This window comes from Castor canadensis, chromosome X (genome assembly GCF_047511655.1).
Source record: "Castor canadensis chromosome X, mCasCan1.hap1v2, whole genome shotgun sequence".
Classification (NCBI taxonomy): Eukaryota; Metazoa; Chordata; class Mammalia; order Rodentia; family Castoridae; genus Castor; species Castor canadensis.
In genome coordinates this window covers 9,762,483-9,785,301 of record NC_133405.1, presented here as the reverse complement: position 1 = coordinate 9,785,301, position 22,819 = coordinate 9,762,483, and the positions used below count along the sequence as shown (strand labels likewise).

At 32.9% G+C, this 22,819-nt stretch overlaps 1 pseudogene; it reads right to left on the bottom strand.

Annotated features, from left to right (window-relative positions):
• Positions 1 to 1,116: 1,116 nt before the first annotated feature.
• On the bottom strand, positions 1,117 to 21,546 carry LOC141419838 (renin receptor pseudogene; annotated as a pseudogene).
• Between the last annotated feature and the right edge of the window lie 1,273 nt (positions 21,547 to 22,819).

Sequence of the window (22,819 nt, the reverse complement as noted above, 5' to 3'; positions counted from 1 at the left end):
AAGCATAGGCACACACAAAATTGATAACAAAATTTGCTGATTTTTAAAAATAAATTTAAGGTATACTATCTACTTTAAACCCCACAAAGATGAAGGAAACATTGTCGTTTTCAGGTAAGTAGATGGACCTGGAGAACAACATCTTAAGTGAAGTTAGCCAGGCTCAGAAGGCCAAAAATCGCATGTTTTCTCTTATATGCAGAATATAGAACTAATACAAATACAGCAATACTATGAAAACAGGTCACACTAAGGGAAAGTCACCTATGAGAGGGGGAAGGTAAAAGAGGAAGTTAAGAAAGTGAATATAGGTGATATACTTTCTACACAAGAATGAATGTAGAATTTTTAATAAACCTGTTGAACTCACCATATGAAGGGTACTAAGGTAGAAAGAAGAAAAACAGAGCATATGAACTAATTCAGGTTACAATACATATATACTTGGAAATGTCACAAGGAAACTCCCAGTGTAGCTATCTTAAACACCAATATCATTTTTTTTTCTTTTTTTTTTTTGGAACTTTTTGGCTTTTATTAATTAATTTCTCCCCAACCATTACAGCAGAAAAAGATTTCTATTTTTAACTTGAATATATTTGTATTGATTGTATATTATATTTTAAGACATAAATGGGGAATAAGCTGAGAAAAATGTAAAGTTAAAACCATAATTATTTTATAACTTTTTTGGTTTGTTTATTTATTTACATGTGCATACATTGTTTGGGTCATTTCTTTTTCTTTAAAAAAAATCTGAGAACCAGAGGACGGGACAGATCCTGCATGGGGGAGTTAGTACTGGTTGCAGGGAGGAGGGGGGAAAGGGTGTGGGAGGGTGAATATGGTGCAAGTACTGTGTACACTTGGATGTAAATGGAAAAATGAGACCTGTTGAAACTATTCCAGGAACTGGGAAGGGAGGATAAAGGAGAATAATGGAGGTGGTGAATTCAAGTATGACATATTTAATATACTGTAAGAACTTTTGCAAATGCCACAATGTGCTCCTCACTCAGCACAAATAAAAACTGAAAATAAATTAAAAGGATATATTTTAATAAAACAGCCAATCTCCAAATCCCTTATCTAAGTTTAACATTAGGAAAATTCAATTCATTTGAATCTTATGGCTGTCATCCTATAAATGATGCTATCCTATCTAGGATCTATGTTCCAAGTATTGTAAAATGTGATAATAATAGCCAATGCAAAGGTGATCATTATCAAAAGTACCATGTTGAATAGATAGCACTGAATACTTAAAATTATATGCAAGTTCATAGGAATTTGCCAGGTTCTCTTGTTTTTTCTCAAGGATAATCCTTGTCATCCTCATAGAGGGTATATTGATTGATTTGATAGTCAATCACTCTACCCGTGCACTCCCAATGTAAAGTTTGTCATCTGTAAACTTCTTTCAGAGCATCAATAAGGATGCTAGAAGCATCTCTGAATTGTTCAGAGTCTTCCCTATAATGTTTATCAATTTCATACAAACCTGCCAGTTCTAGTGAATATAAATCAGAATAATCCTTGGCTAGATGCTATGACAACAAACTTGAAAAAGTATGCAGTGTTTGCAATTCAGAAAGAAAAAGCACGTCACCTTCATTGTTCCTACTCAGAGAACTGTGGGGAGGTGAATTGAGAATGAATTTTCTTGAAAAAGTTTTAAAGTATCTTGACATAATCTGTATATAAGTATTCTACCAACTATATCTCATGCATATATTTTCTCTCAGTATGTGGCTTTATTTTTCAATCTCTTAAGGGTTTTCCCTTGAATGAAAATTATTCCATTTTGATAAAGTACAATTAATTATTTATAGCTGTGCTTTTCGCATTATATCAAAAATACAGGCAGGTGCTTCTGGTATAAAAGACAAGATAATGTGGAGAGACATAAAGTCCAACTGGGATAACTGAAATGTTATCTTGATTGTGGTAGTGTATACCTGACTACATAGATTTGATGGGACTCATCAAATTGTATGCATTCATTATGTATATATAGATACACTTGATTGCTTCCTACAAGATTTTGTGATTTTTCTTATTTTGTCATTCTTCAGACTAGATTTTCTCAAGTGAATGTTATTTAAACTTGATGCTTTTTCCCTCCATCTCAAATTTGCTGTGATTTTTAAAATTCTGGGTACAGTACTTTCCGCTCTCAAATTTCTCTGATACCTTTTTATTTAGGTAAAATTAACCACTTTAAAGCATATAAATTAAGGGCATTAATTACATTCACATGTTCTGTAACTATATGTTATTATTTTTGTCTATTTCTTATTTATTGTTGTGTTTAGTGAGGCATTATTATCATACTTTTCTTTAGTTCATTAAATATAATTTCCTTTATGCCCATTTAAAGTAGCTTCTTTAGAGCCTGTTTCATTGAGTTAGGCCAATAATCCCAGATACCCAGGAGAGGGTGATGGGGATGATCACAGTTTGAGGCCAGCTGTGATGAAAAATTTAGCAAGACCCCATCTCAACAAATAAATCAGGTGTGTTTGCACACTCATAATTCCAAGTACACAAGAGGTATAGGTAGGAGGATCACAGTTTGAGGCCAGTCCTTGTCAAAAAGCAAGATCCTGTCTGAAAAATAACTAAGCCAAAAGGGGTGGTGTGTGGCTAATTTGGTAGAGCACTAGCCTAGCAAGCATGAGTCCCTCAGTTCAAACCCTAGTACCACCAAAATCATTAAATAATTAAAATTAGTTAATTTTAAATTCTCTCTAGAAAATGAAACCTATGCACTTCCTCCGATATATTTTTCTGTTGATTCCTTTGTTTCTGTTTTATGGGCCACTTATTTTTGCTTCTTTGTCTGTCTTATAGCTTTTTTATAAACAATGGACATTTTAAATAATATAGTGTGCCAAGTCTGGAAATTTAATCCTTTCTTCTCAGTATTTGTTATTACTATTTTTGGTTGTTGCTTTTTTAGTTACTTTTTAAAACTAATTCTAGAACACCTTATTCTTTGAAGTCTATTTGATTAGTTCATGATTAGTCAATGATTGGAAAGGGATCTTCCTGAGCCACGTGAATATCTCATTTCATAGATTTTCCATTTTTTTGCATTGCCAAAACAGAAATTTATTTCCTCACAGTTCTAGAGACTATAAAGTTCAAAATCAAGGTGGTGTCTCATGTCTCCTGAAACCTCTGCCAGACTTGTATATGGTCATCTTTTCCTTTTGGTTTTACATGGTTCCCTTCTGTGTCTTTGTCGTTAACTCCTCTTCTTATAATGAAGCCAATCATATTGAATTCAGGTGTATACTAATGACCACATGTAAACTTAATCACTTCTTTAAACTATCCATCTCCAAATAAGATCACATGCTGAGGTGCTAGCTACTCAGGTTAGGATTTAACATATGAATTTAGGGGGAGCCACAATAATCTTCATTATTATAACTTTTACAGTCCCATTACTTTTTTATAGAACAGTGTCCATATCTGTAAGTCATAGATTTTTCATTTATTTGATGAGTTTATTTTTGCTTCTTTTCTTTTCACAATCTGAGCAACTTTAAAGTTTAACAACACTTGACAAGTATCCACAGGGAAAAGGTTCTTTGCACTGAGGGAACTTTGAATGAGGTCATACAAACACAAAATAAAAGTTCCTAGGGAATTTCCAGTCAATTCAACCAGTGAAAGTTTTCTGTCGAAGGTGCTTTTGGGGAACCCCCATCCATACTCCCCCCTGAAGAGTATTCAAGACTGAAGGGTATCAGGGTGATTGCTGGGATATCATTTTCAAAGGTAGTCACAGACCTGAGGGGGAAAAGATAAGAAAATGACAAGTTGTTACTGAGATTCAACTATTTGCAAATAACTGATATTCAGAATGTTGCAAGTTTTGGCCAATTTCCAAAACTCATTTAAAAAGATGATTTTTAACCCTCCCCATCCTATCTAGTATTCTCATTGCTTTTATTTAGGAGCTGATTTTTGAAAGTCTTCACTCCATCATTCCCAATGAAGTCAATCCAAGATATTTATATGAAAATTTAACCAAACATGTGCAAGAACTGTCTTCTGTGAGGTACACATCACTGGAAAAAGACATAAAACTTTAAATAAATGTAATATAGAAGTATCTGGATTTGGAAGATTCAGTATTATTAGGCTGTTATTTCTCCACAATTTGATTTGTAGTCTATGAAATTCTTAAAAGTCCAGCAGGATATTTTTGTAGGTATTAAAAAACTGATAACAACATTTATATGCACAAAAAAATTAATGTCAATAAGCAAAAAATGTGAATTGTGGTATAAAATATAACAGGGTATTACTACACAAATAGATACAATGGAACAGAATAGAGATAACAAAACTATTCATACAACAAATTTGAGTTTCATATACAAAATAAAAGAACATGCACACAAACCTCATATAATGTACATTAGTTACTTCACATCAATTATAAAACCTTAAGAGGAAAATAGAGAAGATAATCTGTGCAGCTTTGGATTTCACAGTCAGTTTTAACTACAGCACCAAATCTATGATCCGTGAGGAAAATGAAAAAGTATGCATTATAAAATTATAAACCTTTGGCCTTTGAAAAACATTGTTAAGAAAGTTTGGGGATTTGATACCAGAGGAGGATGTAGGAAGATAAATATGGTTCAAATTCCAGTACTGTGAACACATGTGTATAAATTGAAAAGTGAGACTTACTGAAATTATTCTAAGAATAGGGAGTTAGAAGTTTTGGGGCACTCTTATCTCAAGTACTTTTGGAGGAATGGAGTTTTAAAGAAAACTTTCAAACTGGTTCTGAAGTTTCTAGCAATTGATCTCCAATCTGATTAAACATATAAGGGTCATATTTTCTGTGGAAAAGACAACACTCATAACCCATAGAATGGACTGCTTATAGACATATGGAAAATATTACTTTGGATAATCTTAATCAACCACTCATAAAAACGAGGAGCTAGATGATTCAGTATACAATACATTGAAATTATCACCCTAAATAGCAATCACAGAGAACTCCTCCAAAGAATAATTATATTTGTTTGGGAATATCAGAGCATTGCAATAGAAATACATGTACCATAGTAAACTATGAGTACATTCGAAGAGGTCAGTACAAGGAGTTTTTCAAGTAAGTAATTTGGAAGGTCTAATAAGATAGATTGAAACAAAAATCCCTGGTCACATCAATCCAATTAATGGCATGTATAAAACCAGACTGACTTTAAACAAGCAGGTGTTGAGCAAATTTTGTTAAATAAATATTTTTTGCATAAGGTTCTGATGACCACAGCTGTGGTTTGGCAGTTTTTCATGACAGTTACTATCAGACAATCATATATGAAAACTTTTTTCATTAAAACCTCCTGTTTTTCTTTTCTTTCTCTTTATTTCCTTCCTTTCTTTTCTTCCCACCTTTCTTTCTTTGTTTCTTTTTCCTTTCTTTCTTTTATCTTTCTTTTTTGACACAAAAGAAAAGCAACACACAAGGAAGGGCAAAGAGACTACTTTGGTGGGGACCTACCAGTCCTGCTGATGTGCTTAATGTCAATGTTGCATCCCAAACATTACCATGAACACAAAGAACACCAATTTATCTGTTTCAAATTTCCAGGGTTATAGTTTGAGCCCCTAGATTCCAATAAACCTTACTTAGCAGTGGAATAATCACATCACTTTCCACAGACTTCTACAACCTGAACTGGTATCAGCCACCATCACTGGAATCTACTTCCCTCTGACAACATTTGCTCTTCATTGTCTGAGGAAACTATAATGGTGTCTCCTAAGGCAGTTACCATTATGAACTGCTAATTCTCCTCACAACCCACCAACAATATCCTTTTTTGTTTCTAGATGTATAACTGGACTTAAATTCCAGCAGACCCCTAAAGAAGAGGTACAATTTGGGTGCCAGTGGCTCATGACTGTAATTCTAGCTGCTTGGGAGGCTGAGATTAGGAAGATAGTAATTAGAGGCCAGTCCACATGGGGAATTTCACTTATTGGAAATATTTGAGACCAGAAATGTTTTGGGTCTTACAATATTAAAGATTTCAAACTTTTGGATTAGGAATACTCACCATGTATTGATTGTATGGATTAATTAAGGTTGAATCATAATTTTTAAATGAAAGAAACTGGACCCCAAGGATATATATTCTGTTTCCATTTCATGTGACACTCTGAAAATGGCAAAATTATGTGGATAAAAGCCAAATAAATTATTTCCAATTCGTGACATTTGGAACATGATACAAAGGGCTGTATAAGAAAATTTGGCAGTGATTGAACTTCTGTCTTATGTCAATGTGCAATGATAAATGATGACTCATGATGTGTTGCCATTTATTGGCTGAGACTGGGTGACCGGATCCATGAAATATGAGGGGACTACCGAGTCTTGCTCAATAGCCGCTTTAATGAAGATTACTTCTGCTTTTTATAAACTCCTGTTTCACATACAGCCTTTGGTCAGAAAAAACATGCCAAGTATTATGTGTCAAGGTTACATTAGTACAGGGAAATATAGTTAAAATTAACTCTTTGTTATGTCTCTTTTAAAATGGGAACAGAGAAGCAGGAGAAGCACATGGTCAGCATAACCTTCTTATTTACATCTGAAGGAACCTTGAGCACTGTTGTTTTTTCGGACGTCTTGTTCTGAGAACTTTGCCTCAGTTCCTTAGAGCTTTCTCACAAGGCCAGATGCTAAATCACTCAAGCATAGTCCCACTGCTGGTTCCAACAATGGTGCATAGTGAATCTATGCACTTGTCAAATTCAAAAGTATCATGAACCATAAAAAGTGACTTTGCTGTATGTAAATAAATTAAATATATCAACCAGTACATGGAAAGTTCTAAGACAGAATGTAGACTTCAGTGAAGCAATGCAACTTTATTATTAAGTTCACTGAAAGGGAATAAGGGAAAATTAGAATCTTATCAAAAACTTCAGAAAATGGTATTTGACTAAATGCTGTAAGGATAAAGATAAGAGGAAACGTATACAAATACTGTTTTCTCAAAGGTAAAGTTTTTAGAAGGATATGAGTTACCAATTTCAAACCTTTTGCATGTATTCTGCTGGTGCAAGGAAAAACAGGATGATACTATATATTTCTGTAGTGAGAGAAGTTAAAGAAAAAAATTTCCTTAAAAAAAATTTCTTTAACACATGACCACAGCACACACACACACAGACAGAGTCACACACAACAAAAAGTAAATGAATGGGGCTGTGAGTGTAGTTCAAGTAATAGAGCACTTATCTAGCAAGTGCGAGGTCCTGAGTTTAATCCCAAGAATTATGAAAAAAATTCCAAAAATAAAAATGAACTAACTGCATAACAAAATTTTCTTATAATAGATATACATCTCCACATCTCAGAGGTAAAACTTGGTATTCTACCATTTGTGTATGGATTAAATTTCATGAATGACTTCAAAACACTAAGATAGGTAGAAGGAAAATAGAAGTTTTAAAATAGAGAATCAAAACAGAAACCACCTATCCATGTGTAAAGGTTAATTCATTGGTGATAATTCATGCTGATCCCTGTAACTCTGGCATAATGTGATGAGAAAAGCAGTTCTGTTCCATAATATTCTTTCCAAAACCCATAACCAGAGTATGATCATAAGAAAACATCCTACAAATACAAAATTGGGTATATACTACAAATTACTTGTGCATTAGTTTTCAAAAGCAGAGAAATCCTGAAAATCTATCAAGGACCAGTGGAAACATAGAAGAAATCTTGTCTAAAAGAAATGTGGATCATGGAATGAACTCTGGAGCAAGAAAAGACAGCCATAGGGAAAAAACCCTGGTGATTATATGTATAGAATCTATAAATTACTTAAAAGTATTTTACCCATGTTAGTTTTGTTGAATATACTTTCTGTGTAAGATAGTAAAAATAAGGACATTCAGTTAAGGTTGTACAAGGAATCTCAAAACCATGTACATCCATCTCACTATGGTTTGTTTGCAAATATATAATTATACTGAAAGAACATCCTCCACACAAAAGTCTATTTTATATTGTTTAATTGAATCTCCTTATACTTGGATTTAATTACAAAACTCCACCCAATCATAGGATAGCTAAAACATCCCATGTAATGTACCTTTCCTGTGTGTTATCCATTGCAATAATGTCAACCTAATTTAGTTTCTTTGGTTTTATTTTATTACAAAAGTTTCTGATATCACAAAACATTTGTGTGTACTGTTTTGTTTGTCTGGAAAACCTTTCATCCCATTTTGTCTTGCTGACCCTAGTCACCTTTTGGGTCTTAGTCAAGTCATCAATGATTTAAAGAAAAATTTCTTGTGCTCCCAGTTAAGTCAAATCCAATTTTGTTAGGTTATCATTGATGATATATTCCTCCTTCATGACACTCATCAGAATTTAGTTTCATATTTGTTTTGATATCATTTGATGAACATCTGTTCCATCACCTATAAATTCAAGAGTATGAACCATGTTTGGTTTTTTCTCACTATTTTATCTCTTAGTTGTATGTTACCTCTTCTCTTTTGCTCTAAGTCTATTTCAGCAGGAAGCACAGCCTCAGAATTGTAGGAAAAAATATATTTCTTTCCTACTGAACTACCAATTATTTTCAATTACTATGTCATTGTTCAGTATTTTCTATGCACTCAATAAATGTATTATAGTATTAAATAGTTACAAATCAGGATCAATAACTTGCCAGTTCTGGCTTGTAGCCTTATAAAAACTAAGTTCTGGACACTGCCCATGTGTTCTTGAGAGGCTCCTTATTCAGATGAATAAAGGAATGTACATGAAATAAAATAAAATAAAATAAATTTATACCAGTTCAGAGTTAACAACTAGTATCAGAAACATTATTACCTAAAAGTTCCTGCTCAGCATCACAAATAGCATCAGGATATGAATAAAAAGAAACTCCCTAAGTTCTCCACAACTATGCTTTCTTTTCGATTTGTTGTATTATTTTGTGTTAGAAGGACATATAGGAGCTGCCTTGCATGAGTATTGAATCTCAAAGTGACCAGCCTCCACAGGTGAGAAGATATCTAGCTGTAACTTCTAACAGCTCCTCAGTCTACCTTTACATTTAGTCACATATATGGTGTCAACCATAACTATAAGTTACAGAACAACAGGTTCAATTCTATAAGGGTCTCCTATGACTTCTTAGAAACGTGACTTTCTCTAAGAAGGGGTTCCTTGTATCATCTATATTCAGCTGATCAATTATAATTTGAGAGTAGAGAATTGTTTGTGTATGCATTTTCTCATGTGCATAAGGACATTTTAATTTAGAAATAAAGTTGGCCTTGGTTATTTGAATCAGTATTCCTTTTGGTTTCTGTGCACAAACATGCACATACTTACATGTCCATAACATTAAATGAATGCTTTTCCTTGACAATGTTCACTCTATGTTCAACCACATAAGTATTTATGAAATGAGCTAAAGTATATCCATTAGCTCCAAGACGAAAATAGAGAGCCCAACAGCAAACAAGTACTGAAAATTTACTAGCAGAATACCTCCAATGGAAAATGTATATCAATTTTGTTTTAGAATGCATAACAATATTTGTTCCTAATATTAGGAAGACTGGTGATATAATAATATGGCTGCTTTTTACATATATAAATTTCCTTTTGGCTGATTTTCTTTTATTTGTGTTTAAGTATATTTGTCCCAATTAAAAAGTATTAGCTCACCTGGGCTCAAACACCCTGAGCTAACTCCCTCTAAGCTTTCAGAAAAAGAGGGGAAACATCCATTGCTATACAGCCCAGCATTCCAACCTTAAGAAGGGACAGAAATACCAAGAAAGCACCTGTCAAAAGTGTCACCACTTGGATTTGAAATAAGAGGAATGAGTTCAGAACTTTCAACAAACTGATTTTTTTATTTACTATTTTTATTCTTCTTCTTATTCATCTTTATTTTTACTTTATTCATTATTTTTTCTTGTTTTACAGTCTATTATTACCTATATTCTTCTTCCACTCTGTCCAAATATTAATTTGCTTAGCCCTCTCCTACTCCATTTTTCTTTCTCTCTTCCAACTTCTTTTCTTCACTTTTCTTCTAGTCAATCCTTCTGCCTTCTCCTTTCCCTCCTGTCCTCCTCCATCCTTTGCCCCACTGTCCCTACCTCCTCCATACTCTCCACTCACTGAATAGTCTACTATACTAACTTAACATGTTACCCCAATGCTTCCTATCTTTCTGCAATCCCTGACAATACCACCTTCCCTCCCAATGACTGAGTAAAACCTATACACACATTAGGGCCCCATTTCCCTATAGTCAACAAAACCTAACACTTCTTCTGCCCCTCACCCTATCTCCCCTCCCTGCTCCACCTTATGGCACCATCCTTTTAATTACACATGTATATATATCTACCAAAACAACTGTTATCTTCCCAGTGCTCACTGTTGATAGACAATATTGCTAAGGGGCTTCTTATCTATTATGTAAATAACTGCTTTGGCATTAAATTTGTGAATTTGTTATTGATAAATTATATCTCCAGGTTTGGGTACAGAAATATTACAACAACATAACTAAAAGCTAAGCTAGTCATAGCATAGAAATTAAGTCAAGGTAATCAATAGCACATGAGCAAAGTACAAAATAGAAACATGGGCAGAAAAAGAACAAAGGGAGGTATGACTCCTCAAAAGACTAACAATAACATAAAAGAGGATTTGGTGGAAAGGGAAGGGGATGAATCACCTGGTGCTGACCTCAGAATAATGATGATAAGACTGTCCAATGCGTTTAAAGAGGAGCTTAAAGAAAACATACTCAATGCATATCAAATGAACATGGATAAAAACCTCAAGAAGACATAGAAACAAATGAAAGAACTCAGAGAGGATCTGAACAAACTCCACAATGAAACTTAGGAGACTATAAAAAAAGAGGCCTATGAAATAAAGAAGACAACTAAAGATATAAAAGAGGAGTTTAATAAAGATATGGAAAGTCCAGCAAAAAGAATCAAACAAAAATCCTGGAAATAAAAAATGCCTTAAATCAACTAAAAAACACAGTTGAAAACCACTCTAGCAGACTGGAACAGATGGAAGACAGAATGAAGGGGCACAAAGACAAAATAAGTATTAAAGGAAAAAAACAAAGAATACAAAAGACTCAAGAGCTCTGAAAGGAATATGCAAGAATTCTGTGGCTCTGAAAAAGACCAAACTCATGAATAATGGACATCAAAAATGAAGAGGTGCAAGCCAAAAGTATAGGTAATATATTGAACAAAATATCACAGAAAACTTCCCAAATCTCCAGAAAGAGATGTTTATCCAGGTACAGGAAGCCTCCAGACACAGAAGAGATATGATCAAAACAGAACCTTTCCGCAGCATTTTATCATCAAAACAATTAGCACAAAGAAAAAGGAAAGAGTATTAAAGGCCATAAGAGAGAAAAATCAAATAATACATAATGGTAAACCCATCAAAATAACAGCAGATTTCTCAACAGAAAACTTTAAAGTAAGAAGGGCATGGGGGGAGGTATTTCGAGCACTGAAAAAAAAAACAATTTTAGTCCTAAGATACTCATCCAGAAAAGCTATCATGAAAAATTGAAGGAGGAATAAAAATATTCCATGATAAACAGAAACTAAAATGATACATGACCACTAAACCACCACTACAGGAAACTCTGAAAGTAATCCTACACACAGAAGGTGAAAATAAACATAGTCATGAAATCATGGGAATTATTAAACATCAAGAAAAGAGCAGACAGGTAATTAGAGAGTACCATTGAATGAGTTGCACATACACAAACCTTTGCATACCAAAAACAACTAAATGACAGGAATCACCACACTGAATGTTACTGGCCTCAGGTCCCCCATCAAAAGGCACCCATTGTCAAAATAGATTAAAAAGGAAGACCCAACAATATGCTATCTTCAAGAAATCCACCTAAGAGACAGAAATAAACATTACCTTAGGTTAAAAGGGCAGAAGATTTACTATACTAATGGCTCCTGAAAACTGGCAGGAGTAGCAATACTTTTAGATTTCAAACCTAAATTAATCAGAAGAGACAATGAAGGTCACTTCATACTAATAAAGAAACAATATATCAAAAGGAAATAAAAAATTTTAACTTATATGTGCCCATAATCTTAAATATACACTACTGGATTTAAAAACACAGATAGATCCCAACACAGTGCTGGTGGGAGACTTCAGTATTCCTCTATCACCAATAGATGGGTCATCCAGGCAAAAAATCAACAAATAAACTCTAAAATTGAATGACATCATAGATCTAATGACCTAACAAACATCTACAGAGCACTGCATCCTATAACAGCACAATATACTTTCTTCTTAGCAGTCCATATTAAAATTTCTCCAAAATAGACCATATTGCAGGTCACAACAGAAGTGTTAACTAATTTAAGAAAATTGAACTTACCCATTGCATACTGTCTGACTACAATGCAGTAAAAGTAGAACTTAACAACAAAAGAAAGGGCAGAAAAATGCTGAAACAACTGGAGGCTGGATAACTCATTGCTTCATGATGAGTGGATCATTGAAGAAATAAGGGAAGAAATAAAAAAAGTTCCAGAACTTAATGAAAATGAAAACACAACCTGTCAAAACCTATAGAACACAGTAAAGGCAGTCCTAAGGGGAAAGTTTATAGCCACAAATGAACATGTTAAAAACAGAAAGACCTCAAATAAATGACCTAATTCTGCATCTCAAACTACTAGAAAAACAAGAACAAGCTAAACCCAAAACTAGCAGAAGGAGAGAAAAAATAAAAATAGAGGTGGAAAACAATGATAGAGGTCAAAAAAGCCATACAAAGAATGAATGAAATCAAAACCTAGTTCTTTAAAAGATAAACAACATTGACAAATGCCTGGCAAATATGACTAAAATAAAGAGGGAAAAGACCCAAATTAAAAAAAAATTAGAAGTGAAAAAGGGAAGATCACAACAAATAATAAGGAAATATTAGGAATCATCAGGGACTACTTTGAAAACCTATATTCAAATAAATTGGAAACTTTGGAAGAAATGGACAAATTTTAGATACATATGACCATCAAAAATTGAACCAAGAGGATATAAATCACCTTAACACATTTGTAACACACAATAAAATTGAAGCAGCAATAAAAAGCATCCAAAACAGAACAGCCTAGGATCTGATGGATTCAATGCTGAATTCTACCAGACCTTTAATAAAGAACTAATGCCATTACTTCTCACAATTTTTCCCTAAATAAAAAGAGAAGGAATACTGCAAAACTCATTCTATTTAGCCAGTATGACACTCATCTCAAAAACTGGAAAAGGACACAATAAAAAAACAGAATTACACACCAATCTCTTTAATAAACAGTTGCAAAATTCCTCAGTAAAATATTGGCAAATCAAATTCAACAGCATATCCAAAAAATCATATGCCATGGTCAAGTTGGTTTCATTTCAGGGATGCAGGGATGGTTCAACATATGCAAATCATTAAATGTAACATAGCAGAATAACAGAAACAAAGATAAAAGCCATGATCATCTCAACAGATACAAAAAAAGACTTTGATAAAATTCAACATACTTTTATCATAAAAACTGATAATATAAGGAATGGAAGGAATGAACCTCAACATAATAAAGGCTATTTATGACGAACCTATAGCCAGTATCATACCTAATGGGCAAAAAGGGAAAACATTTCCTCTTAAGTCATAAATGAGAAAAATGTTTCCACTCTCTACACTCTTATTCAGCATAAATCTTAGAATTCCTACCAGATCGATAAGACAAGAAGATGAAATAAAATGAATACAAAGTGGAAACAAAGTCTTCAAACTATCCCTACTTGCAGATGACATGATCTATATGTAAAAGATCTGTCTAGATACCATAAACAGCTCAAGCCAAGTTGCAGGGGAGAAAATCAACCTACAAAAATCCATAGCTTTTTTTATACACCAACAGTGAACAAATTAAAAAAGAGTATAGGAACATAATTCCATTTACAATAGTATCAAAAAAGACCTTGTAGTAAACTTAACAATGGAAGTGAATGTTATCTACAGCTATTGAAGAAATAAATTGAAGAAAACTACAAAAGATGGAAAGATCTCTCTTTTTCAGGGATTGGTAAAACCAACATAGTGAAAATGGCTATATTATTAGAACCAAGCTACATGTTCAATGGCATTCCCATCAAAATTCCAATGACATTCATCAGAAAGATTAAAAAATCAACCCTAGATTTCATTTGAAAGCACAACATACTGCAGCTAGCAAAGGCAATACTGAGTAAAAAGAGCAAAGCTGGGGGTATCACAATGCCTGACTTCAAACTATACCAGTGGAGCACAATAGAAAATCCAGATATGATTCCACACAGCTACACCTGCCCACCTGATTTTTGACAAAGGAGCCAAAAACATATTATAGAGTGAAGACAGTTATTTTTAACAAATGCTGCTGAGAAAACTGGATATCTACACGCAGAAAACTGAAAGTAGAACCATGTCTATAACCCTGTACAAATATCAACTCAAAGTGGACTAAGGATTTAATATAAGACCTGACACTTTAAAGCAAGTGCAGGAAATATCTGTGAATATACTGGAATCAATAAGAATATGCATTGACTTTCTCAAAAGAACTCAAGGTGCTCAGCAACTAAGAGAAAAGATTGACAAGTTAGACTAAATGGAATTAAAAACTTCTGCACAACAAAATAAATGTTCTCTAAATTGAAGAGGCTGCCCACAAAATGGGAGAAAATCTTTGGCAGCTATGTTTGATAAGGGAATTCAAAAGACTAAACTCCCCCAAATCAAATGATCCAATGAAGAAATAAATGGGCAAAAGAACTGAATAGAGCTTTCTCAAAGGAATAAGTCCGAATGGCTAAAAAACACATGAAGAAATGCTCAACATCCCTGGCCATAAAAGAAATGCAAATGAAAACCACATTAAGATTCCACCTCACTCCTGTTAGAATGGCTATCATCAAGAACACAAATGACAACAAATGTTGGTGAGGATTCAGGGAAAAAAGAACCCTCATACACTATTGGTGGGATTGTAAGCTAGTACAACCACTATGGAAAACAGTATGGAGGATCCTCAAAAATCTAAAAATAGAACTTCCATATGATCTAGCAATTCCACTCTGAAGGGTATACCCAAAGGAATGTGAGTCAGGTTACAACAAAGGCACCTGCACAACCATGTTTATTGCATCATTTATTCACAATAGCTAAGATATGGAAACAGCAAAGATGCCCCACAACTGGTAAATGAATTAAGAAAATGTGATACTTATATTCAATAGAATTATACTTAGCCAAAAAAATAGGAATGAAATTTTGTCATTTGCAGGTAAATGGATAGAACTGGAGAACATCATCCTAAGTGAAGTTAGCCAGTTTCAGAAGGTCAATAGCCACTTTTTCTTTCTTATGTGGAATATAGGCCCAGTACGAATATGGCAATATTATGACTAACAGATCACTCGAAGAGGGAGGTCACATACAAGAGAAAGAGGGTAAAAGAAGGACGTTAAGAAGGTGAATATGGTGGATGACTCTCTATACGAGAATGAATGTAGAATTTTTAAACTTGTTGAAACAACCATAACAAAGGGACTAAGATAGAAAGAAGAACAATGGAGAAGATGAACCAAATCACACTATAATCAATGTATACATTGAAGTGTCACAAGAAATCTCCCTGTGTAGTTATCTTAAACAAGCAAAAAGGTCATTTTTTCTTTCTTTTGCAATATCAGAGAACAGAATTTTGGAACAGGTCCTGCCTGGGGTCATTGATGCCAGTGGGAGGAGGGAGGAGGTGGAGAAATTGTTTGGGGGGGTGAATATAGTGCAAATACTGTTTACTTGTGTACGTAAGTGGAAAAATTATACTTGTTGAAATTATTCCAGGAATGGAGAGATGAGGGAATGAAGGAGAATGGTAGAGGGAGTGAATTCAAGTATGATATACTTGATATATTTTAAGAACTTTTGTTAATGCCACAGTGTACCCCCCCAAGCACAATAAAAATATTTAAGTATAATCTCATGTTTTATATGACAGAAAAATAGAAAGTGAAAACAAAACCATAATATCATCACCTAAAGACAACTCAATTAATTTGACATATATTTTTACCTTGTATTATAATAAAATTTTTTTAAAACCCAATATAAAATTTGGGGTTTCACAGGATTTTCCATTTTTTTCTATTAGTCACTCATTCCCTTTGCCAATTTTGGAGTATAACTTTGGAGAGCTATCTACATGTTCATTATAAGTAAAAATATATAAAATAATATCCTATACTTTGGATCTTTGTATATGAGCCTTTATATTTTGGGTAGTAGAAACTGGAAATTACTCTCTCAGAGAAGATAAGAATATTGTTAGTTTACCTTTCGATTGCCCAGCTCCAGTGCTAAAGTGATTACAAACCTAGAGGCCCTTAGCTAAGACAGCTTGTCAACTCTTTATATGACATGAGTTTTTTAGACCTCCTCTTCATTGCCTGCTCATGGGAATCAATAAATACATAATGTAGTTTTTTGCCTTTTGACAGAGACCATGTGCTCCTGTCCCAGAAATGGCTGAAAATGTTTACAAACAATACTGGTAATGTTCCAATAAAACTTCTCAAATAATATATTTTATTGAAAATTGTTTCATATCAACCTATACAATAAATTGGGCCACTAGTGATGCGAAATAATTAGAATTAGAACTTATTCTTTAGATAGGTTTGTTTGAATATAGAGAATCTTAGAGAACAGATTGACTCCTTTGTTATTTCCTCAATAAGCTATGGAATAAACACTAAATGGCATTCTGTGAGGTAAGGGAATTTTCTATTTAATGATTTATCCAAGAGAGGAAAAAATTTAATGCCATTTTGACACTACTTAAAAAGGTATAAAAGCATAATGCTTAGAGGCAAAGCAAAATATGTATCTAAGACAACCATCAACTTATACCAGATTTATTAAATCTTATTTAGAACTTTAATATTAAAGCTCTATCTAGTGGTCAGAAGAAGAACTTCAAGTTACTGTATACATCAAATATATTAAGCAGCTTACTTAAATGATTTTTTATTTTAATTTATGAATATTAATAAGAATCCTGCAGATTAATTATAGAATTCATTTTCTTTATTCATAATGCAATAATGTATTTTATGAGATTTCCTTCATTGACTTTGAATTTATAATTGCATATGCAACACAAAATGTACATAATTAATTGTATTACAGTGCTTCACTAATTTTCCATTTTAAAGCTATACAAAGATGCTGATTCATTTGAGATTGCCAACTTAAATTTGAAAGGGAAACTACTTCATCTACTAGGAAAATAGCTAAGTTTGTACCTAACCATTGCTATTAAATTATCTCCATAACTGCTGAATAAGATTTTGATCTGCGACATTTTTTGTTTTCACCAAACTGGAGGATCTCAAATAATGTCTAGTTTTTTGTTCCCAGGATCACAATTAATAAGTTTTTGGCATCCAGGATATTAGGGAAAAATTGAGTTAATTATCTTTGTACATCAAAGCAGTTTTTTTTTCTGGATTTTGGGCTATCTGATTTAAAAATATTAACTTTTTGAAGTATAGTTACTTTGTAATAAAACACATCCATTTTAGTATATTTTGATGAATTATAACAAATTTATATAACTGTATAACCACTACCATTGCCAAAATATAAGATTTTTAAATTACTTCAAGATAATCCTTTGTGTCTTTTTATACTCAATCCTTGCACTCCTTGGCCTCATACAAACATCACTCTTTTATATCATTGTCATCATAGATTAAGTTGTCTTTTCTAGATTTTTAAATAAGTGGAATGTAATCTCAGTAAGTTTTTTGTGCCTGGATTCCTTTACTATGGATGTTGTCACTAAAATTTATTCATATAGTTTTATATTCATTATGTCTTTTCTTTTTTTTCCATTAAGGTATTCTTTATTATTATTATTGTTGTTATAGTGGGGGTACATTGTGACATTTACCAAAGGTCTTAAAATATATCATAGTTGAATTGTCCCCATCCACATTATCCTTTAACTCTCTCCCTCCGTTCCTGGAATAGTTTCAGTAGGTCTCATTTTTCCTTTTTCATACATGACTACATAATATTTCCACCATATCCACCCTCCTACACCATTTCCTTATATCCTCCTGCTCCCACTGGTGCCCACCACATGACAAGACCTATATTATCTTCCTCTTTTCCATTTTGAAAAAAGATATTTTTGTTTGTATAACTACACAGGGAATTTCACTGTGGCATATCCATGTATTTATGTATACCCAAATTGGCTTATCCCTTCTGTTTTTCTCCTTTCTACCTTAATCCCCTTCTTATGGTGGTTTCAACAGATTTAAAAATTCTATATTCATTCTTGTAGAGAAAGTACATCAACCATATTCACTTTCTTAACTTTCTTCTTTTACCTCCCCTCTCCCATTAGTCATTTCCCGTAGCATGCACTGCTGGTGGGAATGTAAATTAGTACAACCAAATAAAAATAGAACTGCTATATGATTCAGTAACACCACTTCTAGGGATAAACCTGAAGGAATGTGAATCAGTTTACAACAAAGGCATTTGCATGACCATGTTTATTGCAGCATTATTCACAATAACTAAGCTATAGAAACAGCCAACTTGCTTCACTACCAATGAATGGATTAAGAAAATGACCAGGAACTAGAGAAAAGGTTAGATCAAAAAGAATTAACCTAGAAGGTAACACACATGCACAGGAAATCAATGTAAGTCAATGCCCTGTATAGCTATCCTTATCTCAACCAGCAAAAACCCTCGTTCCTTCCTATTATGGCTTATACTCTCTCTTCAACAAAATTAGAAATAAGGGCAAAATAGTTTCTGCTGGATATTGGGGGGGGAGGGAGGGGGTGGGGGCAGGGGGGAGAAATGACCCAAGCCTTGTATGCACATATGAGTAATAAAAGAAAAAAAAAAGAAAATGACATGAAAGCATTTGATGTCCTCACTCCAGAGGAACTAATAAAGAAACCTTAAAGCAACAGTAGACAGTTGTTAACATGAGAAGGGGATCAGGAACCAGTGTAAAGATCAGTTAGAGATGAGTCAACATTGGTTGTGACACATTTGTACATGAAAGCAATGCTAGGAATATTTCTGTGTAACTACCATTAACTCAACTAGGAAAAACTCTTTGCCTTTCTTATTATGCTTAATTCTTTTCTTCAACAAAATTAGAGATAAGGGCAGAACAGTTTCTGCCTGAAAGGGAGGGAGTGGGGAGAAGAGGGTGGAGGGAGAGGGGGTGAGAAGGTGGGGGAGGGGGCAGGAGGGAGAAATGACCCAAACATGTATGCACATGTGAATAAATGAATAATGGAATAAATAAATGAATAAAGTAAAAACTGAAAGAAAATGTGGTACTAATATACAATGGAATTTTATTTGGCCACAATGAAAGATGAAATTTTGTCATTTACAGGTAAATGAATGGAACTGGTGAGCAACATGTTACGTGAAGTTAACCCAGTTCAGAAAGTCAAAAGCTGCATGTTTTTCTCTCATATGCTGAATATAGCTGCATGTTTTTCTCTCATGTGTGAAATATAGACCTAATAAAAATGAAAGCAACATTATGAAAAACAGGTCACACAAAGGGAAGGTCATTAGATCATTTCCTTATATTTCTAGTTTTCCAGCATCTAAATATGTTACAATTTAGATTATTAATTTACGTTTTGAAATGCATTTGCATTTTTTGGCCTTTGACTTACAAATAAAACTTCTATAGATATATGCATGCAAGTTCTTTGTGTGGATACCAAGGCTTTTTAGGTTTTTTATGATTATATGTAACTATAATGATATATTTAGGGTTGGAATTAGTGTTAGTGGTAAATATATGTTTGACAATTTTAAAACAACAGTGGAAAAAATAAAAACCTGACAAATTGTGTTCTAATAGTTTTCAAAGTACTCATTACTTTAACTCTCGCCAACAATATATCAGTGTTTCTCCTGCTTCACATCCTTATCATTCTTGTTTCATAAGTTATTTTCTTTTTAGCTATCATAGTGGGTTAGTAGAGGTGTCTCATAGTTGTTTTAGCTTAGAAGTATCTGATGAATAATGACATAGAGCTTCTATTAATGTGTTTATTTGCTTTTCAGTAAATTTTTGAGGAATGTCTATTCAAAATACTCATTTTTATTTGGTTTTGTTCAGTTTTTTATTGAGTTGTTTGTGTTATTGTTGAGCCATTTAAATTATCCTATATGTAGTGTTTTAAGAAATATATGAATCATGTTTTCACACTTTTAGTAGAATGATTTTTTGCTTTTTTAATGGAGTCTTTAACAGAGCAAATGTTTTTAATGCTAATGTCAATACACCAATCTTTTCTTTTTATGATCCGGGTTTTTGTACCCTACCTAAAAATACTATACAAATCCAAGGTAACAAAAATTTTCCCAAATTCTTTATTGTAGATATTTTAAGATTTTACTTTAAGGCTTATGATTCATTTCAAAATAATATTTGTGTGATATAATTTGTGAGTTGATGTTTCATACAAAAATATAGATACAAACAAGATGCAAAATATCAATCATGTTGAAAAGAATTCCCTTTCATCACAGAATTGCATCTAACTTTTGTTACAACAAATTGACAGGATGCCTTCGGATATACTTTACATGCTATTCCATTCTATTAATATATATTTCTAAACTGATACCATTATAACCTTTTATTAAATAATGTTGCTTTAGCATGAAACTTAAAATCAAGAAAGATTAGTCCTATGATTTGAGTTTGCTTTTTCAAATGTGTTTTGGTTAATCTGTTTTCATATAAATTTGTGAATCAGTTTGTCAATTTCCAAAAAAAAAGAAAAAAAATTGATTATAGTTGATTTTAGCAAATTGGCTATCAAAAATATTAAGTAAACAGTTATATAAACATAGACTATTTTCCCATTAGAAATTCTTTCATTAAATTAACAATATTTTGTAGTTTTCAGGGTGAACATTTTATTCAATTTTACTAAATGAATTCTAATAAATTTGTGTCAAATCATTCATTTCATTTTCATGATATTAAGATGATATACTTAATTTCTAGCATTATTTTACTACTATAGAAAAGCAATTATTTTTTGTACACCAAATCAACATTCTGAAAATTAGTGGTTTACTTTTTAGTGGCTTTTTGATTTGACCTTATGATTTTTTTACACCCAGTTTTATAACCTATGAACTAAGATAAGTGCCCTTTTTATTGTTTTAGTGAGCTTAATAGAATATACTTTGTACACCATAAAATTAATTCATATATGGTACATAATGCACTGTTATTTAATATATTCACATTATTATGTAACAATCACTGCCATCTAATTCAAGAAACTTACGTCAGCTCAGAAGGAATCTTCATGACTATTAGAATATACAACCTACTTTGCAATAACTTTTAGGACTGGCAAACCCTTATTTAGTTCTATATCTGTCTTTTTATTTTTTGGCTATTACGAGTAATGCTTCTATGGGTATTGATTCACAAACTTTTGTGTGATGTGTTTTCATTTCTTTGGGTATACATATTTAGGAGTTGAATTCCTAGTTGAATTTGGGGTATATATACCTAGGAGTTTAATGAGAACTCTATATTAAATCACTCAAGGAACTGCCAGGTTATTTTCCAAAACAGTTGTGTAATTTTACATTCTCACCAGCAGTGTATAAACATTTTTTGACCACTTTTGATGTCTTTCTAAAACCTTGCCCTTTTATAATTGAAATATTTGTGTTTTTATAAATTTTTTGTAGTTGAAGGGATCGAAACCAGAGCCTCACCTGTGCTAGGCAAGTGTTCTACTACTGAACTCCATTTATAGTTATTTGTATATTCTGAATGCAAATCCTTCAACAATATATGATTTACCAATATTTTGCAAAATTATATGCTGTCTTTTCATTTACTTGTGTGCATTGAAGTGCAAATGTTTTTGATTTTGCTGTAGTCCAATTTAAGTACTCTTTTCTTTTGTTTCTCATACTTAAAATTTTTTTTAATTTACTGTTGAAATGGAGATACATTGTGATATTTACAAAATTTCTTACAATATATCATAGTTGAATTCACCCCCTCCATCACTCTCCTTTATCCTACCTCTGTCCATTCCTGGAATAGTTTCAACAGGTCTTATTTTTCTATTTGCATACATGTGTAGAGAATATTTCCACCACATTCACCCTCCTACACACTTTCCTTATATCCTCCCCCTTCCCACTGCTTCCTACTCCCCAGACAGGACCTGTTTTGCCTTCCTGATCTCTGTTTTTATTAAAAAATGACATTTTTGTTTGCTTAAGATAGCTGTTCAGGATGATTCATTGTGAAGTTTACACGTATGTATGTTTTATAAATCAAATTCGTTCATTCCCTCTATTTTTCTCCTTTATACCTTAGTCCCCTTCTTATGGTGATTTTAATTTCTCATATTTTGATGTGTTAAATAAGAATCCTGTGCCACATTTGAAAACATGAAGATATACTCCTCTATTTTCTTCTAAAAGTTTATAGTTTTAGCTCTTATATTTAGGGCTTTGATCCATTTTAAGCTAATCTTTGTATACGGTGTTAAGGCAAGGGTCCAACTTCATTATTTAGCATGTAGTTATCCAGGAGTCTCAGTACTATGTGTTAA